The sequence below is a fragment of the Euprymna scolopes genome, chromosome 13 (assembly GCF_053919585.1).
Source record: "Euprymna scolopes isolate OS-2025 chromosome 13, ASM5391958v1, whole genome shotgun sequence".
Classification (NCBI taxonomy): Eukaryota; Metazoa; Mollusca; class Cephalopoda; order Sepiida; family Sepiolidae; genus Euprymna; species Euprymna scolopes.
Genome location: NC_136494.1, coordinates 96,947,607 through 96,959,685, shown reverse-complemented (window position 1 = coordinate 96,959,685; position 12,079 = coordinate 96,947,607). Strand labels below are relative to the sequence as shown.

The following is a 12,079-nucleotide window of genomic DNA, read 5'->3' as shown; positions in this document are numbered from 1 at the left end:
GAGGTTTTAAACGCCAGCTCATAAGCCCACAAAAATGCCCGAGTAGCATCATAGAAGTGTCTCAGATGATTAGTAAGAAACTAACTCCTCCTTAAAAATAGAAGTTAAAGCTTAAGATTATCATTGAGGATGTTTATACATTGTGTGTGTGTGTGTGTGTATATGTGTGTGTGTGTCATCCACATACAGTACTGTTTCATTGTGTCACAGCTCATCAGTGCGGCTAGACAGGCAACTACCTCAAGCCAGGATCGAAAACCGACTGCCCAAACGACAGTCAAGGCTTCTCACCATTACACTATACAGCTGCTGCTGTGTGGGTAGTGAATTAGCGATGTTTTGACATATATAACATCAGTACCAGAGACAATATCAGTAACTCACATTTTGTATTTTTTTTTTTTTTTTTTTTTTGCCCAACTCAGTAATAAGAATATGCTATCATTGCTAACCATGAGTGTAAAAATGCCAATTTTGTTTGCTTTTTATGATAATAATTTAATGGTAATTTTCACATGGATCAATCAATAATAATGTTGAAATTCCACAAATTAGCCAATAACTCTTACCCATGTTTCAGACAAAGAATTTCCTGTTGTTACTACATGCATGTCAGAGTTTATTTCCAATTAAAGCATATATAAAACTAAAACTCTTAACTATGAAAAATTACAGGTTTTTCTTTAAATCATAAAACAAACCTTTATCATTTAATACAAGGCTAAAATATCTGCGGATTATAAATATGCCATTGGTTTTGTTTACAGGTCAACCATTAACAACTAATGTGTGGAGAGACATGGACATGTTTGCTTTTTATATAACTTGGATAATCCAAGTGACTGACAACAATTCAGTATTGAACAGCCATATACAAGAAGTAAACAAAAGATAACATCCTGAATAATGTTAAGATCATCTCACGGTGTCAAATCAATGGCCATGACAGATTAAAACGTGTGCATGCGTGCGTGCGTGTAAATTTCCCAGCAGTAACTCAATTTATGCAAGTGCTAAATTTGTGACATGTTGAACTTGGTTAGTATCCCAAGAAATTTAAATTACATTTTTTTTTATTGAAAGCTTCATATATATATATATATATATATATATGGGTGTCGATAAAAAATCATATCCACAGAAATAGTTAATAGGAAAAATAAAAGTATGTAACTTTATATTTCGTACCGAAGAGTTTGCTTAATTTTAGAAGCAAGGTAAATCCCAATTTCGCTTTGTTTTTCTTATTTTGTGACGATATTCGATAGAATTTTCTGAAAACTTTTCCTTTCTCAAGTCTTCAATAAAAAGTGAACAGTTTAAAAATTGTGAATGCAATTGAACGTTTTTAGATCTGGTCACCAAGGCACATATTGCAGTGTTGTATGTGAGTGTTTGCTGTCTGGTTCATTCTCAGTATAAATGAACAAAGGAAATGATTGATTACACACACATAGGCATTTTATATAATATACATATATATACATGCATACACATGAAGCAAGCAGACAATACTTAAAAAAAATACTTATGTGTGTGCACATACATCTATAAGTTCATCCCATTACTAATCCACTTAGATATGTTGTCATTGCAATGACTATTGATCACCTTCGTCAAATTCAAATTCAGTTGGTTCCAAAGAAACACTTAGGGATGTTAGCAACCTACACGTGATCCCTCTCATAAGTACCTGATGTCTCTCTAGGAATACTTCCAACTAGAAAGATATGGGAGGAAACGAATGCCAACAGTAATTATCTAATTCATATGAAATGAATACATGATGTTTAACATACGAGATTGTATTGCGTCAATGAACCAAATTCAAATTTTATGATAAGGAAGTAAAAATTAATAGAACAGCAACTGGCAGGGTAGGGAATAGCTAAACCTTCTTCGATGAAACGGCTAAAATCATCCAACTCTTATCTATCTGACATACCTACATTTGTTTCTAAGAAAATCATTTTAAAGCAACAAATTATTCACTCCTTTTCGCAAAATCAAAAATTTTTCCATTTCAAAGAAAGCAAGAAACTAATCGATGCTATTGTAATGGTTTACAATTGGCAAGAATGTTAACAAGGGAGAACAGAAAGAAGGGGGTAAGAAAAAAAGTGGATTTCCGCCAAGTATCAGAATAGAATGATTGAACTAATACTCTAGCACGGATAGTGAAATTAGCAAAGGACTTGCACTTATCAGATATATCCAAAACTGCTCTCAGAATTTTCCATTTTTGTAATCATTATTTCTGAATTCTCCCAGTTCACACTTAAAAACTTTCCAAAAAATTAATGTTTATTTCGTGTTCATTTCTCTTTCGTCACAAATAACTTCTAAGACTCCATGGAGTGCAGTGAGAATAATATTTGTGAAAATGATAAAAATAAGAGAAATAATAAACACAAATTTTGGCACAAAAAAGTCCTTAGAAAAGAAAAGATCTCAAAGATAAGTTTGATATTTTTGTGTTTTCTTTTATTCATTTTGCTTTATTTCAACAACTAAATTCTACTATTGACTGTGGGGCGAATTTATATTGTTCAGATGATTTTTTGTTTTTCATTTGTTTATGAATTTTACGATACTGGTAACCATGAGAACTCTAATCATTTTACAAAAGATTACACACATAACTTCATAAATGTCCTTAATTTAGATTTTAAAAAACATTTTCATCCATTCTGTCCATTCCAACTGATAAAAAAAAAGGTAAGTTTTTAAAAGGTTTTCACTGGGAATATTATCTAAAAAAAATAAATAAATAGAAAAAATCCTTCATTTTATTTATCTTTTGCAAAGCAAACCAATGATAAAATTCCAAAGGCAAAGTGCATGCATACATACATATACACATTTATATATCATCTATTTAGATAGCATTCTTTCATTTGAACATTATTCTTGATTTCAATGTTTTTTTTGTTGTTTTTTTTTTTTTCAATTTTTCTATCAAATTGAAAAAAAAATTAATGAATATTCTATATGTATCACTAACACTTTCGATTCTTTATCAAGTCATCTTCAGGTGACTAGAGTAAATAAACAAAATCATTCTGCTCCACATATATCCCATAAAAAATCCTTCCTGATTAATGTTTACCAGTTAAAAAATATTCTGTTATTTTGAAAAACGTTCGTTTGCTTATTGTAGAATCCTTACCACTGTTGAACAATTCAATGAATCAATGGAAATAAGATTTCCATCCTATCTAAATGATAAAAAAAAAAACTTGTGTCTACGTTCCTAAATGCAAGATTAAAATTTAAATTTCAAAAACATGACATGGAAAACAGTAAGAATTTTATTCTACGTCTTCTACTTTCTACTGATGAAAATGAAGCAGAATCAGCAGGACACACTTCGTCAAGCTTTGATTGAGGGTCAAGAAGATCAAAGTGAAAGTAAAACTGTATCTCTTTCAAGCCTGTTTGATGAATTAGATTCAAATATGCCTATAGTAACAAATGAAAACTTAGATCAAGTAGAAACCGAGTTAAACCTGGAGACTACAATTACAACAGAAATACAAGAATCATAATCTAAACTCAAAAGGGGTGAATCCTTTATGGTTAAGTGCACAAAAGAAACTGTAGTCTTCTAACTACTTACAAGAGGTGATGATTCACTTCAGCAGTGAAAGAAGACGCAAGAGACCTTATCACTGCTGAGTAAACTGGCTTCAAAATATTTAAGCGCACCACCTTAAACTGAAGAGAGCGAGAGGCTCTTTAGTACAGGTGGTAATGTGTATGAACTTACGAGGAACAGGCTGTGTCCTGAGAATGGAGAAACTAATGTTTCTACATTACAACTTAAAAGTATTCAACTTTAAATATTGAGGAGACTATGAGAGCAGAGGAGGCAAGCAGCAAGAATAGGGAAGTAGAGCAGCAGGTGCAAAACTTCAGCTTATAGTTATATTATTATATATATAGTTATTTATTTAAAGAATTACAATTTGTACTTTATAGTTGGTTTGTAATTTCTTTTTTCTTATCGAATTATTTAAGTATATTCATTAAAGAATTGGAAATTGTACTTTGCATTTTGTAATTTTAGTTAAGGCAAAAAGTCATAATAGTGACCAGACCTTTAATTAAATGTTAAGTTAAATTCGTAGTTACTATGTTAATGTGTCAAAGTTATATGATGAGTCACTTAGCAGTGATGAAATGATTTAAATTTAATAGGAAAGAGAAAAGTAATTTCATTAGGCCGATTACCTGCTGATTAATTAATACACCCCTAATAGGGAATATTTATTTTTTTGATTGACGCAAAAATGGATGAAAAATTTTTAAATAAAAAAATAAAAAAATCAAACAAGAATTGTTATGTTCAACAATGTTTGCGCATGGTGTGTGTGTGTGTGTCATTATTGAACTAGTTTAGAATTAAAACCAAAACATTTAGCTCTTTAGTGGTGTTCACTGCCATCTGCCCTAAAGATACATGCAGGTCAAAACTTTACAAATTAATGTAGTTAAACATAAATGCATATTTGCACATGTGTGGAAGATATACATTAAGTTAGCTTATGCTTGCAAAGTTCCAATTTTTACCCCTTATCAGCTCTTTTTCCAGTTAATTACCAAATTGTTTCATAGGTCTAAACACCCCATATGTCAAGTTTCGAACCTTTAGGCCAAAATTTGACAGAGACCGATTCTCATACAGACAAGGTTTATATATATCTTCACACTGTGTGTATATATATATATATGTGTGTGTGAAAAAGTGAAAAGTTTGAGATCAAGCTGATCATATATCAAAATGGATCTGTATAAAAGCAACAATTAGCGAAGGAAGTAATTTACCAATGTTCAGAATCATTTGATATGACACATAAAACTATTTAAACATCACTTATTTCCTTTTAAAAGACCCAACTTTGAAATGAATCTATTAAGAGAAGTGCAGGTTATTTTGTGGAAGAAAGATTGCTTAAAATAGAAAGTATCAAGTTTGGATATAATGTAAATATTTTATTCTGACAACTTTAAAATAATGAAATGTAACCAAAAACGCTTATGCAAAAATAGTAGTAATATGAGACCATCCTATGTAAAAAGTGGGTCAGATATAGGACAGTCTAAGAGCAGGAAATCTGGAAGATTTCACAAACAAGGGTCAGGGTTAGAGGGATGGAAGGCTCTTTAAAATATAGGGAAACTAAAAAAAAAATACACTGATAGTGAACAAGCTGTTACTGAACATTAAATAAACATTTCATCTTGAGCCTCTACTTATAATGTAGATCTGGACTCTGCTTCAAAAAATTATGAAGAGTTGAAATTTTTTTTTTTTTTTTTTTTAGTTAATTCTTTAAAAATCGCCTTGTATCAAATATAACTCATTTCTATATAAAGTAAGTTATAGATATATATGTTTATATTTGAATGTATAGAATTCACTCCTAAATTAACCGATCATTATCAATTAAGGAACACGGTTGCTAGACTTCAGAGTGTGTAATATGGGCTATATTTAGTTCAACTTAGTTATATGAAAAAGCAATGAAAATTCAGGTACCTTTGATTTTTGTAAATTTTAAAATAAATATTCCCTAAATTTCCGTTTGTTTGGGTTATTTTGAAGGGTTTTTAATGAAGCCTAGCAGGGACACCCGACGGTATTTGGGACTAAATGAGGATCAACAAATGTTCAACCCTCCCATACTTTATCATCAAAATCTGTGAAATTGCCCATTTTTTAATCAAATCGATTGCTTGCCTTAGTTAGGGACCCCCTCCCCCACTCAGTATAGCGGGATGAAGCTTTATATGCCTCCCGGCAGTGACTTAGTCCATAATATATATATTGCAGCCTACATTTCACTGTAAAGAATCTGTTGATTTTATAAAAATATCTGTAAATAATAGCTTCACTTAAAGTTTAAAATGCAGAAGTCAAATATCATGGTTTAATTGTGCTCTAAACAGAAATATTCATTCAAACTCACCCCTATTGATCCAAGAACTAATTGATTTTATGAAATATTTTTACATAGTCACTTGAATTACAGTTAAAACATACAAAAGTCAAATATTATGGTTCAACCGTGCTCTAAAAATGAAACGTTCATTTTGAACATGCCCTTGTCAGATCAAAGAATCTACAGTTGATTTTAGGTCTTTTTGCTTGTGTGGTGATAAAACTTCTCAAATGCCCTTGTGATGATAGGTTGTATAAAAGTATTAACTTTACTCAAAATCGGACTTCCTTCTTTAATTAGATTTTTTCAATTATTGATTTTCGATATTTATGGGATGCATTATGATACAAAACCTATGTAAGAACACTCCCAGACAAATCAAGTAGCTTTGTGTGAAATTTTTTAAAAATTGGCTCAGCTGTGAGTTCATAGAAAATAAACTCACAATATGGACAAAACATCACATTAGATATTTCAGATTTGCATAAAATTTGATCCAGTCATTAGACACTAAGATTCCCTAAATTTTGATTTCCATTTAAGCTTTAAATTTTAGACATTTTCTAGAATAAAAATCATGTAATATGTCTTGATCAAAATTGCAACAAAAACAAGTCAGTTTTGAGATTGCATACCTCTGCCTTCCAATGTAAGGATAGGCCATATTTCGTATTAATTAAATATTCCTGGTTATGCTATAGAGACATTTATAACTCAAAAACTATTTGTTTAATCATGTTGAAATGTTGCATGATGATTATTGTTATAAAAGAGGATCAGATCCATACATCAAATTTGGAATAATTGGAAACTGAAATTCTAATCTTAGATGGTTAATATCATTTATAATGCAGGATTTCATTGGCTACAATATGGGCTAAATAGAGCCTCAATAACGAACAGAACCAAAGTTATCGTTAAAAGTATGACTTTCACGTTTTCATGACCTTGATCTAGATATTTTTCTAGTTTAGTATATGCTCACAAATTAAAACTGTTGCTAGTTTCAAGTTATTAGACTTACAAACATGAAATTTGCTAGATATGATATCCTACTGTTATATAATCAAAATCATATGATTCAGTCCATCACGCCAACAACTAAAAGATGAAGGCATACATGAATACACCTTGCTCATGATACGACTACGAATAGAAAAAGAAGGTGCGCGCAAACAAAGAGACTACAGTGTGCTTCTTCCTTTCATTTACTTCTCTCCTTTGCAGAGCAGATACAGGATGTAAGGTTTAAAACCTTTCCCTACTTAAATCAAAAACTGAGGTTTGGAAACAGGACATGATAAAACAATGGAGAATGCAAGTGCTTATATTGTAAAGTATACTAATTCCTGGACAAAACCATGTGCAATACTGTTAAAGGATATTTAATAAGTCGGTTGAATAAAAAGGTGTGGAAATGTTTGCCTCAGACCTCTTTTAGGAAAATTCAGACTTGCTTGCAAACCGGACTTGAAGATGAAATCACCCTTTTTTGTCTAATATGAAATTAACATAAATTAAGGATGTGTCCTCTATAGTATCAGACCTGACGGAATGGTTAATTGTAGGTATTGATCGTTTCATACCCTCGAAAAAGTTTCAGCAAAAACCTAACAGCCAGCCATGGTTCTCTCCAGAATGTGCTGCTGCCATTGCGCACAGAAATCACTTTTTCCACTGCTTCCAACGTAATAGATGTATGGAAACTAAAGCCGCTTTCAGGACTGCCAGCAACCATTGTAAGAAAGTAATAAAGAGCGCAAGATGGTTGTATGCTCAATCTGTTAAGTCCAAAGTAGCTGAGCAGCGGCTTGGTTCCCACCAGTTTTGGCAAATAGCAAACAGAATTCTGAACAGAAGCGTGTGCTCCATCCCAACTATCATCAATGGACCTGAGGTAATCTCGTCAGCATCAGACAAAGCCAAACTCTTTGTCAAGAACTTTGCAGCTAATTCTACCTTTTGCGATCAAGGCCGCCAACCCCCAATATTTCCTCCTGTATCTGAAAACACACTATGTGATATACGTATATCTGTACGTGATGTTGCCAAGCTAATCAAAAACCTTGATTCCAGTAAAGCAACTGGCCCGGACGGTATTCCAATTATAGTACTCAAAAAACTTCAACCTGAACTAGCGCCCATACTTACAAAACTATTTAAACGTTGTCTTAAGGAGAATAGTTTCCCATCTCCCTGGAAAATTTTATCAGTATGCCCTGTATTTAAGAATTCAGGTGATCGCTCATCCCCCTCTCAGTACAGGCCAATAAGTCTCCTGTGCGTCATGAGTAAGTTGCTGGAATCTGTGTTAAATAGAGAAGTAATCAACCATCTCAACAAAAATAACCTTCTTAGTGACACTCAATATGGTCTCCGTTCTGCTAGATCTACAGATGTGCTTAGAGCTATATCTCATAGGATTAGCAAATCTCTCGATGGAGGCAACCTTTCTAGGGCAATTGCTCTTGACATATCTAAGGCCTTTGATAGGGTATGGCATAAAGGTTTACTTCATAAGATCACTAGCTATGGTATAGCTGGAAAAGTCTTCTCAATTATTAAATCATTTCTTTCTGATAGGTTCATAAGAGTAGTAGTTGAGGGGCAAAAATCAGAAGCCCACAGTATTAATGCCGGTGTCCCTCAGGGGTCCATCCTGGGCCCAACTCTTTTCCTGATCTACATTAATGATCTTCCAAATCACATCCTTACATCATTTGTAGACATTTATGCTGACGACACTACCATTTATGGTAGCACATCTAAGACAGTAAATGACCAAGTTCTCTCCAATTCTCTCTCCTCTGATCTTGAGCATGTAGTACAATGGGGAAAGGAGTGGCTGGTTACTTTTAATGCATCTAAAACCAAGCTTCTCTCTTTACATCAACATTCTGATCCCCATCTGGCATCAATTGAAATGAATGGCTCTCGTCTTCAGGAGGCCTCAAGTTTTGACAAGCTTCTGGGCTTGACCATTACTCCTGATCTTAAATGGAACACGTACATCAAATCTGTTGCCAAGGCCGCTGGAAAAATGGTGGGTTCTTTCTATCGATCCAGTAGATATCTCACTGCTGATGCAATTCTCTATTTATATAAGAGCCAGGTACGTCCAAGGATGGAATACTGTTGCCACATCTGGGCAGGAGCTGCTAGAAAGGACTTGGCCTGCCTTGACAGAGTTCAAAATAGACTTCGTAGCCTCGTAGGAGATGTCCTTTTCTCTTCCTCGCAACCTCTATCTCACAGAAGAGATGTTGCGAGTTTGTCTCTGATGTATCGTTATTTTCAGGGAAAGTGTTCGACTGAGCTTCAATCTATGGTCCCCCTCGCCAAACTTTCACAAGAAACACTCGTCTAGCTGTAAACACTATTAATAATTCCCCCCACTCTTTATCTGTGCCTAAACCTAAACGTAGATTCCATGAACAAAGCTTTATTAGAACTGCACGCCTGTGGAATTGTCTTCCGTTTTCCTGCTTTCCGGCTGACTACAATATGGTTGTCTTCAAGTCTAACGTAAATAAGTTCTTGATGAACCGTTCCATATAAGTTATCAAATTTAACAAATTTTCATTACTAATGATTATTATATTGTCCAATTTCTACTGTACACTCTTTAACCCTTATCCTTGAGTGGCCTCTTGGCCTTGATGTGTTGATACCTATGAAAAAAAAAAAAAAAGAAAAAGTCCAATGTGAACAAGTTCTAATTGAATCGTCCCCCTAAGTAATCCAAGTTACAAAATTCCCACTGTTTACTATGCTAAAATCACAATGACTAATGCATACCTATTAACCCTTATCAAGGCCCAGAGGCCACTCAAGGATAAGTGGTGACATCCATGTAAAAAAAAAAAGAAAAAAAAAAAAAAAACACACAGACCCATATTAAGACATATCTCCAAGTTAATTAAAGACACCTATCATTTCTCTCTCTCTCATTATATATATATATATATATACACACACACACACACATATACATTGCATCATACCTCCTTATCTAAATAATATGTCTATTTATTCACATCTTTGAGAATCTGTTTATGAAATAAAACTTTCTTTGGTTTTTATACATCTTTGTTTTCTTCATTCTGCATTGTTTTTTTGTTTCATTTTCTTGTTTATCAATTCCCATTCAACGCGCAATTCCCATAGCCAACAAAAACATTATTGCCTAGACTAACAGAGTCATAAAAAGGGTCCAAAATACAAAATATTAGTCACAAATACAGGTTCTGTTACTACTCATACAGACTGTCCTATATGCAGGTGATATTATTTTTCTTTAAAAGAAGTTGCTGAGAGAGTCCCTCTCTACACACACACAGACATACACCTAAATGTTTTGTTTTTTGGGGGGAGGGGGAGGATTTTTTTATGAGAGTTTAACTATATTTACACTACAGAAAATTTAATTTTCTCAAAATCTGAACCCGTTTTGGTCATTTTACAACCCCCCCCCCCCCAGGTGAGAAGATTCACTACAAAAAATTGAAACTTTTCTAAACCCATAACTTCAGCTAATTTCGATTTTCGTAAACGTTTTCACTTTGAAATATTTTGTACTAGTGCACAAGAAGCCCCTTCCTCGGACGAATATTCAAGCTTACTCAAAATATTTCTTGAAGGTTATTCCCAATAAAAGCATAGCATCAATATAGGTAGGAATATTAATTTTATTTCAAATTAAATTGTAAGATAGTGTCCATAGTGACAGATGTTCAAATGCACATTTTAGTGACAGGTCTATAGTCAAAGCCACCTATCCTGGGCTTTATCCTTTCAAAAAATACCACCCAGAATCAACCAATCGGGGGGGGGGGAGAAAGGATTCTTTCTAGAGAAAGTAATGTCTATTTCAGATGGATGCAATCTCCCCATCACCACCACCCACATAATGGGATATATTTTAATGTGCAAAATACAAAATTACACTCTTTCCTTCCTTACTTCAATGTCAGCTGGAATTTCAAGGATCACTAGAGGTTTAGAGGCCAGATAAATTGAACACAGATGATAATGTCTATCTAAGATCGGATTTTGGAGAAGGGGTAAAGAGAGACAAAACGTGGCAAACCACAAGAAAGTCGGAGGTGTTGGACTGAATGGAATCAGCCTAGCCTATGTGTATTAAACATAGTTGGATTTCAGCACAGCAATATCAGTTGGGTATTTTTAATATTAAACTAATCATTTCTAATGGGGTTGACAATTTTTGCTGCTGTTTCTTTAATTATTCAACTTATAAAACCTAAACAATATCAAACTCACCAATTATAAAAGTTATTGTTAATAATTCAGCATTGTCAATTTATTGAAAGCCTTTTCATTCAACAAAGCCAGGCATATTACTCCAGTTGCACACATAAACTGAATATTTATTATTTCCGGACAGGACACATCTATAACAACAATGATCATAGACCTCACCTGATATAACAATGCATCCGATCATGCATTTTTTTTTAGTTTGTTGCGTTTTTAGCGAACGGTAAATTACTTGCTTTTTGAGGGCTAATTAAGTATTTTTTTGCACAAACAAGGTGTTTTTTTTTTTAAATTTTATTTAATTCAATATCTTAGGACTTTACTAATTATCTTTGAAATAGACCCAGAAAACTAATATTTATCTTTTAAAGGATTTTTACAATGAATTTATTTAACTTCAAAATTTAGCTGAATTGGTTAGCTCGCTGTGAAAACATTTTTCATAACTTTTATTTTTTTCACATGTACAAATATTTTTTTTCTTTAGGAAATTAACTTTAATCTCTAATCTTTCAAATACAATTAAAAAGTAGTCGGAAACCTGCAAAAAAATCATGATAAAACGGCTTTCAAAACTAGGTCCCCCTATCCCCCCCCCACTGCTCATTTTTGCCCTTACCTAGCAGAATAAGAGTTATTATAAAAATGCTAAGCACAGTCTGATAACATCAAATGATCTTGAATCACTTGTTTGTTTGGACAAAAATTCATGTAGAGCCCCCACAGTTTTGTTGACATCAGTCATGATTTTGACAATGTGGTGTCATAATCTGCTTTCTTGTTTTTATTTTAATTTGCAAAAACAAATTTAGAATATTCTTTGTTCATTATCATAAGAAATTTGTAATAAAAGA

General features: G+C 33.1%; 1 protein-coding gene across 3 annotated transcripts in view; it reads right to left on the bottom strand.

Annotated features, from left to right (window-relative positions):
* The window catches only part of LOC145292097 (phosphatidylinositol 5-phosphate 4-kinase type-2 alpha-like), a 265,122-nt gene that overhangs the window by 124,104 nt on the left and 128,939 nt on the right, over positions 1-12,079 (bottom strand). The gene's annotated exons all lie outside the window — the stretch shown is intronic.